The 12,172-nt window shown below is 41.1% G+C and overlaps 1 protein-coding gene and 1 pseudogene across 8 annotated transcripts in view; both read left to right on the top strand.

Annotated features, from left to right (window-relative positions):
• The first annotated feature begins 4,869 nt into the window (after positions 1–4,869).
• Positions 4,870–5,040, top strand: LOC119034649 (uncharacterized; annotated as a pseudogene).
• A 3,894-nt stretch (positions 5,041–8,934) lies between these two features.
• GUCY1A1 (guanylate cyclase 1 soluble subunit alpha 1) overlaps positions 8,935–12,172 on the top strand; it is a 55,703-nt gene continuing 52,465 nt past the window's right edge. For 2 of the 8 annotated variants that reach the window (XM_037125708.2, XM_037125709.2), the window contains exons 1-2: positions 9,080–9,425; positions 9,794–9,858. The gene's annotated coding sequence lies outside the window, so the exon portion shown is untranslated. Of the gene's footprint in view, positions 9,033–9,079; positions 9,426–9,446; positions 9,643–9,694; positions 9,717–9,793; positions 9,859–10,109; positions 10,339–12,172 lie in introns of those variants that run through there. The other 6 variants (XM_037125710.2, XM_037125713.2, XM_037125715.2 and 3 more) reach the window with 4 other exon arrangements.

Below are 12,172 nucleotides of genomic sequence, written 5' to 3'. Positions count from 1 at the left end.
CAGGAAAAATGCCCCCCTAGCTATAGTAGGGAGAGATACAGAGAAACTGCACAAAAGAAGGTAAGAATTGAACAGACATACAAACACACATACCTATATAAATATACAAATATGTTACATATAATGGAGTTTTATTTGTTATATAGAATGTTATTGCTCTGGCTCGTGTGGCTCAGTTGATTGAGTGCCAGACTGAAAACTAAAGGGTCACAGGTTTAATTCCAAGTCAGGGCACATGCCTAGGTCGTAGGCCAGGTTCCCAGTTGGGGGTACACGAGAGGCAACCACTCACTGCTGTTTCTCTCCATCACTTCCCCTCTCTTTGAAAATAAAGTTACACGTATTTGCAATGTTGAATTATGTAATGTGTATGTAATATATTATGTTTTATACATAATGTGTGTAGAGATCAAGCTGTCATTTCATTATAGGTGATTTTAGTTTTTTGGGGGGAGCCACTTTTAAGATCTCGTTATCTTTGGTTTGGTCATTTTATCAAATGTATTTATTAATGAACTTTTAAAATTTTTATTTATCCCTTCTTGTGAATAATTGGGCAAAGAAGAGGAGAAATGACTGAATTAATTTCTGAAATACCGAAGTTGGTATCCCTTCTAATATTGTCTTTTCACTAAATCTTTACTCTCTCTTGTTAGTATCCTGCATACATCTTAACCTATCTACATGTTCATCCAGCTTTGTCTAGATTTTAACTACTTCTTTAGATCTATTTTCCAATTTGTTAATATTCTCTTCACTTATACCTAATCTACTATTTCACTGTTTCATGAGATTTTATTTCTAATAATATTTTTTTTAATTTCTAAAAGTTCTCTTTGGTTCCAGTTTCAAATGGTCAAGTTGTATATTCTGTTTCCCTTTTTATCCTATGAACATGTTTTATCTTAAAAATGTATTAAATGCACTTATTGTACATTCTGTTTTGAATAATTTCTACTTTTGTAGTCCTTGCCTGTCTGACATAATTTTCTTGTTTCTGCCATTCATGGGGGCGTTTTTCCTTGTGCATGTGGTGATGTTCTTCTTACCATCTCATTGTATCTGTGGAAATTCCTTGAAGACTTTCTGAGATGTGGGCTCCCTGATGAGGATTTACGTGTTCCTGCCAGGCTCCTGAGCCGTTCCCAACATGTGACCATTGAAAAATAAAGGTTCTGCCTGAGGATCTTCAAGCACTGCATTTACATGAATTTCCATTCCAAAACTGTGGAAGTGCAGGCTGGAGATCAGACTCGGGAGAGACTTGACTCCTTCCCAGCTGCATTCTGAGCCACTACTTAAAGAAAGAAAGCCCCCGTGCGGAAAATAACCCTGTCCAAGACTTGGAAGTGCGCTGTCATTTCCTACTTGCATTAAGTTTTGCCTTCTATCTCCCCAGCACATGCTGCGCGGGATCCCAAGCTCCTGCCCACCAGCTGTATGACCTCAGAGCCGCTGCCAGCCACGGTGCCTGCTTACCAGTAAAGCCCTCCATTCTCTTCATTCTCCTTGTTTCTGGTTCCGGCTTGTCACACTCTCTGGACAATAGCCTACTTAAGCTTTAAAATTGTGTGTACGTTCTTACCCAGCACGGCCAGGTACTCTCTGCTGGAAGGGATTGGTCCGCAGCACATCTGCCCTGCCGCTGGAAAGGGAGGGGCCGTTTTGTCACTTGCATTACTTTTGTAATCAGACAAAAATAAAATATTCTAAGTAAGAAGAAAGAGCCGGTAAGATACTAATTTCCCTTAAGTAAGTACGTAATATTGTCAACTGTTTAAACGAAGTATTTTATAAATATAAGAGCAACAGTCATAATTGTCATTTTCATAAAATGAGATTCCAATAAGTCTGTTGCTGCCTAATTAGCCTTCTCCTTATGTCAAAACAGAAATCTCTTTACTCCGAAGAAGCTTGAATCGGTTTCTTTGTTTAAACCAATGCACCGGATGTGTATGCCGCGTGGCCCCGCCTGGAGAGTCCATCTGAAGAGCATCCCAGTCTTCCCTGCAGCTGCTTTTTAGTTTTGGGATCTACGTGCTTCCCTTCTCCCAGAAGAAGCAGCATACGTGAAACACTCTCACGAGCAAGGCTCAAACAAAACATCTTGCTGTTGGAATTAAACTGAAAACTAAAAGCGAAGGGAATAACCTTGCATTAGGTGTTTCTGGCACAGACTCAGTAGCTCCTTAGCAAAACACATCACCAGTTGTTCACCCTCCTGGGAAGAATAGTGAAAATCACCAGGCCTTACTCCCACTGAGCTGCTTTGGGTGCAGCGTATGACTTTTTCCTCATCCCAGCTTTAAATTAGGAAAGTATAAGAAGAAGCAGAAAAAGTTTTATCTGTTGTAATATTTAAAAGGACAGTGGCACTTCACTACCATATACTTCTCATGTTGTTCACTATTCATTGAACAGTTGCAAGCAGGTCTTTCTGCACAGACGGTTCTCTTTTCCATGGGTCAGTAGGTCGTGTTGCTTTGGAAAGCCTCTCCTAAAATTGAAAGACTCATAGATGTTCACATATTTATAGTCACATATAGAATTCTCATTTTGACTAATTGCTTTCCTCTAAAAGTGATATTCTATTAGGACTGGTTTTTTCTTTAAGATTTTATTCATTTATCTTTAGAGGGGAAGGGAAGGAGAGAGGGAGAAAAACATCAATGTATGGTTGCCCTTTGTGCGTCCCCTGCTGGGAACTGGCCTGCAGGGAATCAGCCTGCAACCCAGGCATGTGCCCTGACTGGGAATGGAACCGCGATTGTCTAGTTTGCAGGCCTGCGCTCAATCCACTGAGCTACACCAGCCAGGAGGACTGTTTTTTTTTAAACTCTATTTCAACGAGCTCTATAGCGGACCCCTGAAATAGCAGACTGCCATTTGTTAGGGAAGATGCGTGGGAACTTCATCTACAGGAGGTCTGGAATTGTCTTGTAAGTTGAGTGCCTAGAAATAGAAAGTGTTAAACATGTTTCAACTCTCTGTAAAAGGCATGCACTGAATTAATAATTGTTTTCTAACATGACTTACCCTTACAGGAATAAGTCAACCTTTACAACATTTGAAGGGTTAGGTGAAGCATACTTGAGTACATTTCCTTAATGTTTTCTTCTGTAAGTAGCTTTATTGAATATATTTTCCATGCTTTGCCTACCTGGTTAAGTAATCTTCCATCTTTCTTCTGCTCTCCTCTCGCCCCTCCTTCCTTCTTTCCTTTATTCTTCCTCCCTTCTCTTTCTCTCTCTTATTAAATGGATACACACTACCCCATCTGGTTAACCATTGTATTAGGAAGTAAAGCTGTTGAAACTCTTGTTCTCCATTGGTAGCTCAAACTAATATCAAGCAAAAAGACTCAGAGGATATGTAAATAGTTGGAAGTTCAAGTTGAAAGCCCAAGCCTGTTATATAATGGTGTCAGGAGTGTGTACCTGCCCAAAGATTCCTCAATAAGGCAATTTTACTACCTTGAAATATGTAGTGTTTCTGAGTATGATCCTCAGCCATCAGAGTGATTTACAGATGCCGGTTAAAATGCAGGTTCCTGGGACCTGCTAGTACCCAAAGATTTTGATTTAGTAAGTCTAAGCGGGAACTTTTTATTTTGCACAATTAATAAGGTCTTCGCAAAATGACCAGAGTGATTCATACCCTAGGGTGATGAACCAGCCAGCTTGAGTTTGAGTCCTGCCAGCTGCGTGATTTGGGGAAAGTTGTTTGAGCTCCATATGCCTCCTTTTTCTCATATGTTAAGCAGATACAATAATAGTGTTTGCTGGAGGGAACAAATGCATAACACACATGGTGTTTAGAACAGTGTCTGGCACAAAATAAACAATGTAAACAATTGTGATTCATTTTTTGACATTTAAAGAATCTCAGAAAAGAATTCACTTGTCCTTCTAATAACCTGGGGTGTTGTTATGACTTAAACTCTTGTTTTAAATACAACTTGATTGAGATAAATGTACAGAAAATAAAATATACCGATTTTAAATGTGCAGTTCCCTGAGTTTTGATAAATGTGTGCATCCTCATGACCACCACCCCAATCATAAATTAGAACATTTCCATAACCCACAGAGTCCCTGTGCCTCTCTGCTGGCCACTTCCCATCCCAGCTCCAAGCAACTACTCATCTGCCCTTTGTTATTACAGATTAGTTTTACTCTTTCTAGAATTTCATATAATTGGAATCATGCAGTATGTACTCTTTTATTTTATTTTTCCTCAGCACATTTTTGAGACTCATCCATGTTCCTGTCTTTTTAGTAGATCCTTCTTTTCTACTGCTGAGTAGCATCCCATGATATGCGTGTACAGCAATGGGTTCATCCACTCACCTGTTGCTGGGCATTTGAGTTCTTTCTAATTTGGGGCTGTTATGAATAGTCTAAATAATGCATTTGTTGACAGCTAGTGTTAGTTTTTCTATTTAAAAATTACTAAAGTCAAAGATGTGGAGCACACGCTCCCTCCCAAGAACACGCCCATGCTGTTCTTCCCTCTCAGGAGTGTATCTCCTATACTCTAAGGGTTTCCCTGAGACTGGTAAACACGAACACAGTGGGCCACTGCAGATCATCCTGGGCTGACCCCCTGAACCTGTCTCCAAGGCCCCCCTTTCTCTGACTTTTCAGTGAGCCAAGACCAGACCCACTCTGGCTGACTTGAGTCACTGTGACTTTTATTTCTCACATAGACTGTTTCTCAAGTAGCCCTCAGCCCATCCCTTCCTCTAACATTTCTAGAGAACCGAAGTACCCCTGCCTAGACTCTCCTGCTGCTACTTCTATCCTAAGCCCTTTCTTGTTTCACTGCCACCAGCTTTAATAAATGTACTCTTAAAATTAAAAAAAAGAAAATATTTCTCAGCCTTTTGGTTAAGATCAAGTGCAGTATCTGTTCTCATCAGTTTATTATGGGATACATCCTCTATTCCAGCACAATATATTAAATGGCTTTTAGGAGCAGGGAGGTGGAACATGAGCTTGCTCTGTCCATTTTGTGCATGGGTGGGGGGTGGGAGACTAAGCTAGAGAAGGAAATATTCATATTGAAGACCTTAACCATCAATATGGACTGTCTTTTAGTTTGTTTGTTTTTGCAAATGTTGTATCTTTGTATGGCTAAATGGTTCTCTTTAAATGTGTCAATTTTTATCCATGTGAAGTATCTTTAACTGGATAGAGTAATATAGTTCCATTCAATAAATGCCTTTGAAGAAATTTCACAAACACTTATTTTACAGTATCCATCAATCCATTCATCTCGGGAACTTTCTACGTCATTGTCTCTACCATATATTTTTTTTTCAATTTCTTAAAGTCAATTGAGTTGTAAGTTATTTCAATCAGGAGATATTTTCAAAGCATCATTAAATATATTGAGGTCTACAGGCTACCAGTTTGGTCTCCTTTCAAAGCATAAACAATTTGTGGAGTGCTAGTGCTAGGTAATGATATTAGGAATAAAAGAGTCAATATGACTTCTACCTTAAGACACAAGTAAAAACATAGGGATCTCTTGTATGTTTTAAAATATGAAAGTCAATAAACTTTCCCAGTATCACCAAAGTGCAAAGATGTTATATTTACCTGGATGACGATGGCTTGGCATCTTTTGTAATAAGCTGAGGATTTTGTAAATCACCAAGCCCTGGTTCTTTTCTGCTTAATAGTTCCTCCTTCAATCTCTCTTTTTTTTCACATTTTATAGGAAGCAGCAAGAAGAAACCAGGCAATGACTTCAACACTTTCTTTAAAAATCTTCTCCTTTAAATACACAAATCCATCTTTTCTGCATATAGCAGACTTCAGTTCGGCCGTGTTGCTTTCTGGAGGCTCCGAGGGAGAATCATTTTTCCAGGATGACCTGGCTTTTAGAGACTGTACGCATTTCTTAGAAATACCTCTCTTTCACCCTCAAAGCCAGCAATTACGGGTCAATTCTTTTTCACATTGCATTTCTCTGATTCTCTTTGACTCTGACCTTGACTTTCTTGTTTTCATCTTTTATTTGAAGGGATCTTGTGATTGTGATAGACCCACATAGGTGATCTCAAGGTCAGTTGATTAACAATCCTAATTCTTTGTGCAAATTTTACTCCCCCTTGCCATGTGCCATGTGACAATGTGGTCACAGGTATCAGAAATGAAGCCATGGACATTTTGGGGTCAAGGGTTGTGGGCCATTTTTCACCCCAGTGTTCTATTTACTGTTAACAAACACCATTTATTTCAAGAAAATAGGGTGAACAACATTTCTACCATCATTAGACTCTTTTCAAGTCCAACTTTTTTCATGAATGTCCTACCATGACTAAAAATTTAGGAATTCCAATGCCACATGGTCTTCTTTTCATAATTAAAACAGATGTTTTGGAGTAGTAACATGGTCCTGATAATTACAAATTACCAGTATAAATTTGTCTAACTAGGTGTGTTTAAAACAAATTGAAAACTAATAGTTATCTTAAGGAGTATCAAAGAATAATAAAGAGGGAAATGATCGTGAAATGTTTCTTATCTTTCTTGTGTTTGACAAGTTATCCTGATCTGACAACTAATATAATCAGTGGTTTGTTAAAAAAAATAATGAAGTGAATTTCTGCCCCTGACATAAAAGGGGGGCATATAATAGCATAAATGGTGCTCTCCCTTCTTCCCTCCTGCTGCATTGCTCCTTCACCCTTTCTCTTAATTCCCTTCAGTTGAGGAACTTGTGTTGGTTTATGAACTAGACCAAGAAGCCAGCAGAGATGAATCCATCAGTGTCCTTAATTTATTTGAATTGATATGGTAGTAATATCCCAGAAAGAAGAGAGAGAGAGAGAGAGAGAGAGAGAGAGAGAGAGAGAGAGAAATGCAAGTTCTAAAAATCCTTAGGATTAAAGATAATCCTGCAACATGTTCCCAGGTTTAACATACTTAGGGAGTTGATTGTAGATCAGTGCTTCTCAGACTTTAATATGCATAGGGATCCAGGGAGGATTTTGTTAAATGGTTCAGTAGGTTTGTTTGGGCTGAGGTCTGACATTCCATACCTCTGACAAGATTGCAGGTCATGGTGATACACAGACCACACTGTAACCAGTGAGGGTTAGATCACATCTCTGGTTGGCACTGTCATGTGCAAGTGTGAAAAGAATACACATGAAAATGTTTTCGTACTGTTGTCATTGTGAGTACAGGGAGAACAAGGCATCTTTTCTGCCTGAGCTGACAAGTTTACCCAGGATTGCTTTCAACTAAATACTTGTCCTTGTTAACATTTTTGTTAAGTTGGCATGACAACTATCCTATTCTCAAGAAAGTGGAGGTGAGTTTTAACCTACATATCACCTGTAAGCCAGAAGAATGGACAGGGAAGATGATGACATACTCAGGTGTTCATTCATCCACTCAACAGTCATTTCAGTGAATCCCTACTATGAACCATGTTTACTGAGAAGTACTTGGGCTGCAGAGATCACTTCTCTAGTGCAAAACACTACTTTTCTAGTGCAAAAGTACTTCCAGTATTTTTTTTTGAGGGCATATCAAATATTCAGATTTGTGGTTTCAAATAAGTGGTTTTCACAGTCACCTTGTGGTGATTCCAGCCACACTTAACCCTAGATTGGTTGTGTTCTGCACATACCCCATACTCACAATGGGTGGACAAAGAGTACAGAACTGTCTCCAACTGACAGTCTACCCTTGGTAAGAGCGAGTAGCCCCTGGCAGAAATCACTAAGGTTAAATGTGGTACTTTTGAAAAGGTGGGTGGTGTACAGAATTAGAGGATGGTAAAAGCAGAAATTAACAGCTTTAGCAGATCCCATTCTAGGATGAAAGGAATATTGATAAGAGTAATACCAGTAGGGGAAAACAAAAACAAAAAATCAAGTTTTAGCCAAGCCTATAGTGCATGACAACTAGAGGACAGGCAAACAAGGCATTTGGACCCAACTGATCTTTTCACCTTATCTTCTTATACTTTTTCAATGCACTTTGCATTTTTTTTATCAAATGGTACCACTTCCTGTTTCTTGAATATCCATGTCACTGCTCCCTACCTCCACGTCTTCGCTCAGTGAAAAAAAGCAAAGCAAAACAAAAACGAACTTCTATTATCTTTATCCAAGTAGGATCAACCCTTTAAAGACTTAACTCTGATGCTGCTCTCCTATGCAGTTAAGTCTCCTGTCAAAAAAATCTTTTCTTTTGTGCTTTCATATTGAATTTATTTTAAAAAAACTGGCGTGAGGTTCTCTTTCAATTATGTGTTAGTGGGTATTTCTTTTTTTCTAGGTCTTAAATTCTAAGTATCCTGGGGACAGAAACCATAATAAGAGATTATCTTGGGCTGGGAGTAGAGGAAGAGAAGTTTTCAGAAGTGGAAGAACCAAAACATGCAAACTTGTAACTATAATCTTTTGTCTGTTACTAAGGCAAAGTTTATTTAAATGCCTTGTTTCTTACTTAAATGTCTTTGGGGGGAGCTTATTCTGATGTTTGCCGTGAGAAGAGCACAACCAACAAAAATGGGAGAGAATTTGTAAATGTGATGAGTCAAAAATGGCACTAGATTATGCGGTAGGTTTGGGGAGAAATATAAAAATTGGAGATAACCATGGGCAATTTGTCCCAGAGTTCCTGGGTTTGAAGAAGGACCACATTAATAACCATTATTCTTCAATAATTAATAATTATTAATGATCATTAATAATTGTGAATTCACACTGAAACAGCATAATGAATTTTTTTATTCTGCAAGTCAGAAAGGTGACTGAAAAACAATATCAGAACCTAATTTTCTGTGCTGGAATACACACACGGACACCACCCCCTACCCCAACAAACAGAACTAAATGTACTGAATCAAGCAGAATCAGGATCTTACCGGAAGGATGTAAATGTCTGCAACCAAAGAACTAACTGCATTTGCAAGAGTAGATGGGCTTTAACGCTGAAAACCAGAACAAGAGAACAATCCGTGCAGACACCAACTTCCCAGCAGAAATGTTGGAAGTTTTAACTATGGTAAACTACAGTTTTTCCAAATCAGAGGAGAGTGGAGTTTTTTGTTTGCTTAAAGAAGCCAATTTTTTTCCTGAGTTCCCTCCTTTTTTCCCTTCCTCTTTTTTTGTTCCCGTCCCCATCCCCTCTTTCTGTTTCCACCGAGTAACTGCTGGGATGGTGATTGGGTAGCTGGAGGGGCCAGACTCAGTTCCCCGGCCCTAGTCTGGGCGTAGTGGGTGGGACTCAGCCCAGAGCTGGTTTTCCACAGGCAGATTTCTGTGCACTTCTACACGTTTGCTTAGCGAGACCCGAGGCCAAAGGCGGACCACCGCTGGGGAAACGCCCTAAGCGACCCACACCTGCCGGGGAGGGACCTCCGCCGGCTGCCAAAGGACCCTGAGTGACCTCACCATGGTGTGTTGTAGCCACTACTTTCTTTTTCAGTTTTTCGGTGCAGGGAAGGGAAGGGGTTCTGAAAACAAGTCGAGTGTCGTAGGGAAAGAAACTGCCAGAGATCTTTTGGGGTCATCGGAGAAAGAGAGACGGGTAGACACAGGGAGAGACCGCTACCGGAACGGATGCTGCGGAGCCGCGCGGGAATCGGATTTGAGAGTCACAGCCTGTTGAGCAGGTAGACAGGAGTGAGCCCGAGTGCGAGCGCTGCGGCTGCGTGTGCGTTGGGTGCATTTGCCCGGGGATCCGCAGGTGCCACCGCAGGGTCCCGGCTCCCTCCCACCTCCTCCTCCCCCTGACGCCCACTCTCCTTTTTTCTGCATTCACAGTGCAAGGCGCGCCCTGGAGCTGCTGTAGATCCGAAACGCAGTCCAGAGATCTGGGAGGTCACTGAGTAAGTTGTCGCAGCCTACCCACGAGTGTCGGGTCTCCCCAGAGCGGCCGCTGCTTTCTCCGGCTCCGGGCCCCGGGCCTGGGCTAGTCCTCCACCGGCCCCCCAACTTCCCGCTGCCCAGCGCCGGGGGCCTGGGCGCGGTTCCCACGCGGGGGAGGAGCGAGGGGGCAAAGGAGACGCGCCGGGGGACCAGGCTGAGGGCCTGGGGGAACTACGACTCCGGAGAGAGGAGTACGGATAGGGGTGGGCTCCAGCGGACCTCGCTAGAGGCTGCGCCCTCGGAGTCGGGCCGTGAGAACTCGCTGGGCGCGCCCGGGCGCTGCTCTCCCACCGCCCGGGCGCGGGGCAGCAGCAGCCAGCCAGGCGCGGCGCGGCTCCGCGGCCTCCTGCGCATGGGAAAGAAAGCTGGAGCAACAAAGGGGCGCTGGGACCTTAGAGCCTGGGCATTACCGCAGCTTCCACCCGCTTGCTACGGAGTGGGTGAGCCATACGCCCTCCTGGAGAGCAAACAGCTAGGATCGCAGGATTCCTTAGAGAAAACAGCCAGGAAACTTCCAGCGGGGCTCAAGGGCTTGACCAGAGAGAGAGAGAGAGAGAGAGAAGGAGAGAGGGAGAGAGAGAGAGTGTGTGTGTGTGTGTGTGTGTGTGCGCGCGCGCGCGCGCCCCAGCCCGAGTGCTAGTTACCGTTTGGCTAATTTCCGTCTCACCTGGGGAAACGGTGAGCAGGGACCACCCCGTCTCTGAGTGCGGACCTGTGCCCGGAACCGGTACTTGATGGGCTGAGCTGCCTCACAGTGACGGTGATGAGAGGGGCTGCAAGCAACGTAGTCATGTGATTTCTGGCTATAGATTTTGTGCGTCTTTCTCCAGCTCATTTGTTTTTCACGTGCCTGTTCTTTCACTTTGCACTCGATAAGCCGTTTACATCTTCTGAAATAAACCAGAAGGTTGTAAATCTCACTTAATGGTAACTAGCAGAAGGCACCTGGGTTTCCAACGTGATGGAAATCCGTATGAGTGTGTGTGTGTGTGTGTGTGTGTGTAGGGGCGGGGGATATATATTAAATTAGAGCTTCATTTATAACACAGTAGTAGTGATTTTTCAGGGCTAGGTCTCTGATGCCGATTTCATTAAATGTCTGTGTACTTCCAGAACTGGGCTTAGTAGGAAAATCGTTAACCCTCTGGTTCCATATATAAGATGTTGAAACACAACATCTTATAGAGAGATACAGATTTTCATGTCTTGATTCATAATGTAGAATTAATATGTTTCTTTTCCTAATATAATTATTTTTGTGCAACTGTGCTATTTCAGGTAATGGTTTAGTGGTGTGACGGTTTTTACACTATTAACAATGTAAAAATGATACAGATGTCTAAAATTCCGAAGCAAACTTTAACTTGTGAAAAAGTCATATGAATTCTATTACTTTTTCAGTGGAGATTGTCTGTGTAGGCTGTGCTCTCTATTCAGTTACCAAACACCTGGTTCTGTGGATGTACTTCAAGGGTCATGAAGTCCCTGACATTGTATTCAAACAACTGAGTTGCTGCGTTTTTAGGGAAATAGTCTAGACTTCTCAGATAGCTGAAGAGATCTGTGACTGAATAGAAAAATAACCACGAAGTTAAAATATACATGCATAAACTACACTTTCTCTTATCCAAACAATAGACTCTCTATATAAAGCCTTCTGATAAAATAGTAGGAAAACTTCTAGAATAATTAAATAGTGTTACAATAATAAAACGTATCAATATAAAATAGACTCACTTGTATGATTTTAAATGTATTGGACAGAAAATGTAGGCAGGTGAAATTTATTTAGTAGAAAACTTGTGCTCTTTCTTCTTGTACCGTAATACCTCTTTCTAGTTTATGACAAAGAAAATATATTTCTCTCTTCAAAATCCAACAAAAATATAAAGTACTTATCCTTGGTGAGGTATTTCATAGTATATGGATATAAATAGCCCCTTAAAGGCCTTGTTTCTAGATGTTCTGGCAGAAAATAATGGGTCTAATTCAGCTGTCATTTACAGAATGAGGAAGGAAATGTAAAGATATTTTATTTATACCTGGCAACACCAAAGAAAAAAGAAATGTGGAAAACCACAATGCTTAGTAGTAATATCTCTTATACCTGTGATTTATTAAATGATCTTGCTTAAGGTATTATTTTAAAAACTGGTTTAGTTAATATTATATTGTATTAAAACCGAAGAAGTGATAACTAAAATTAAATTATTTCTGTTATGAATACATCAGTAAAATTTTATGACTAAATGTCAACAGTTTTGTCATAGACAT

This window comes from Artibeus jamaicensis, unplaced genomic scaffold, assembly GCF_021234435.1.
Source record: "Artibeus jamaicensis isolate MK-2021 breed Jamaican fruit bat unplaced genomic scaffold, CSHL_Jam_final scaffold_537, whole genome shotgun sequence".
NCBI lineage: Eukaryota > Metazoa > Chordata > Mammalia > Chiroptera > Phyllostomidae > Artibeus > Artibeus jamaicensis.
This window is presented reverse-complemented; position numbering and strand designations above follow the sequence as displayed.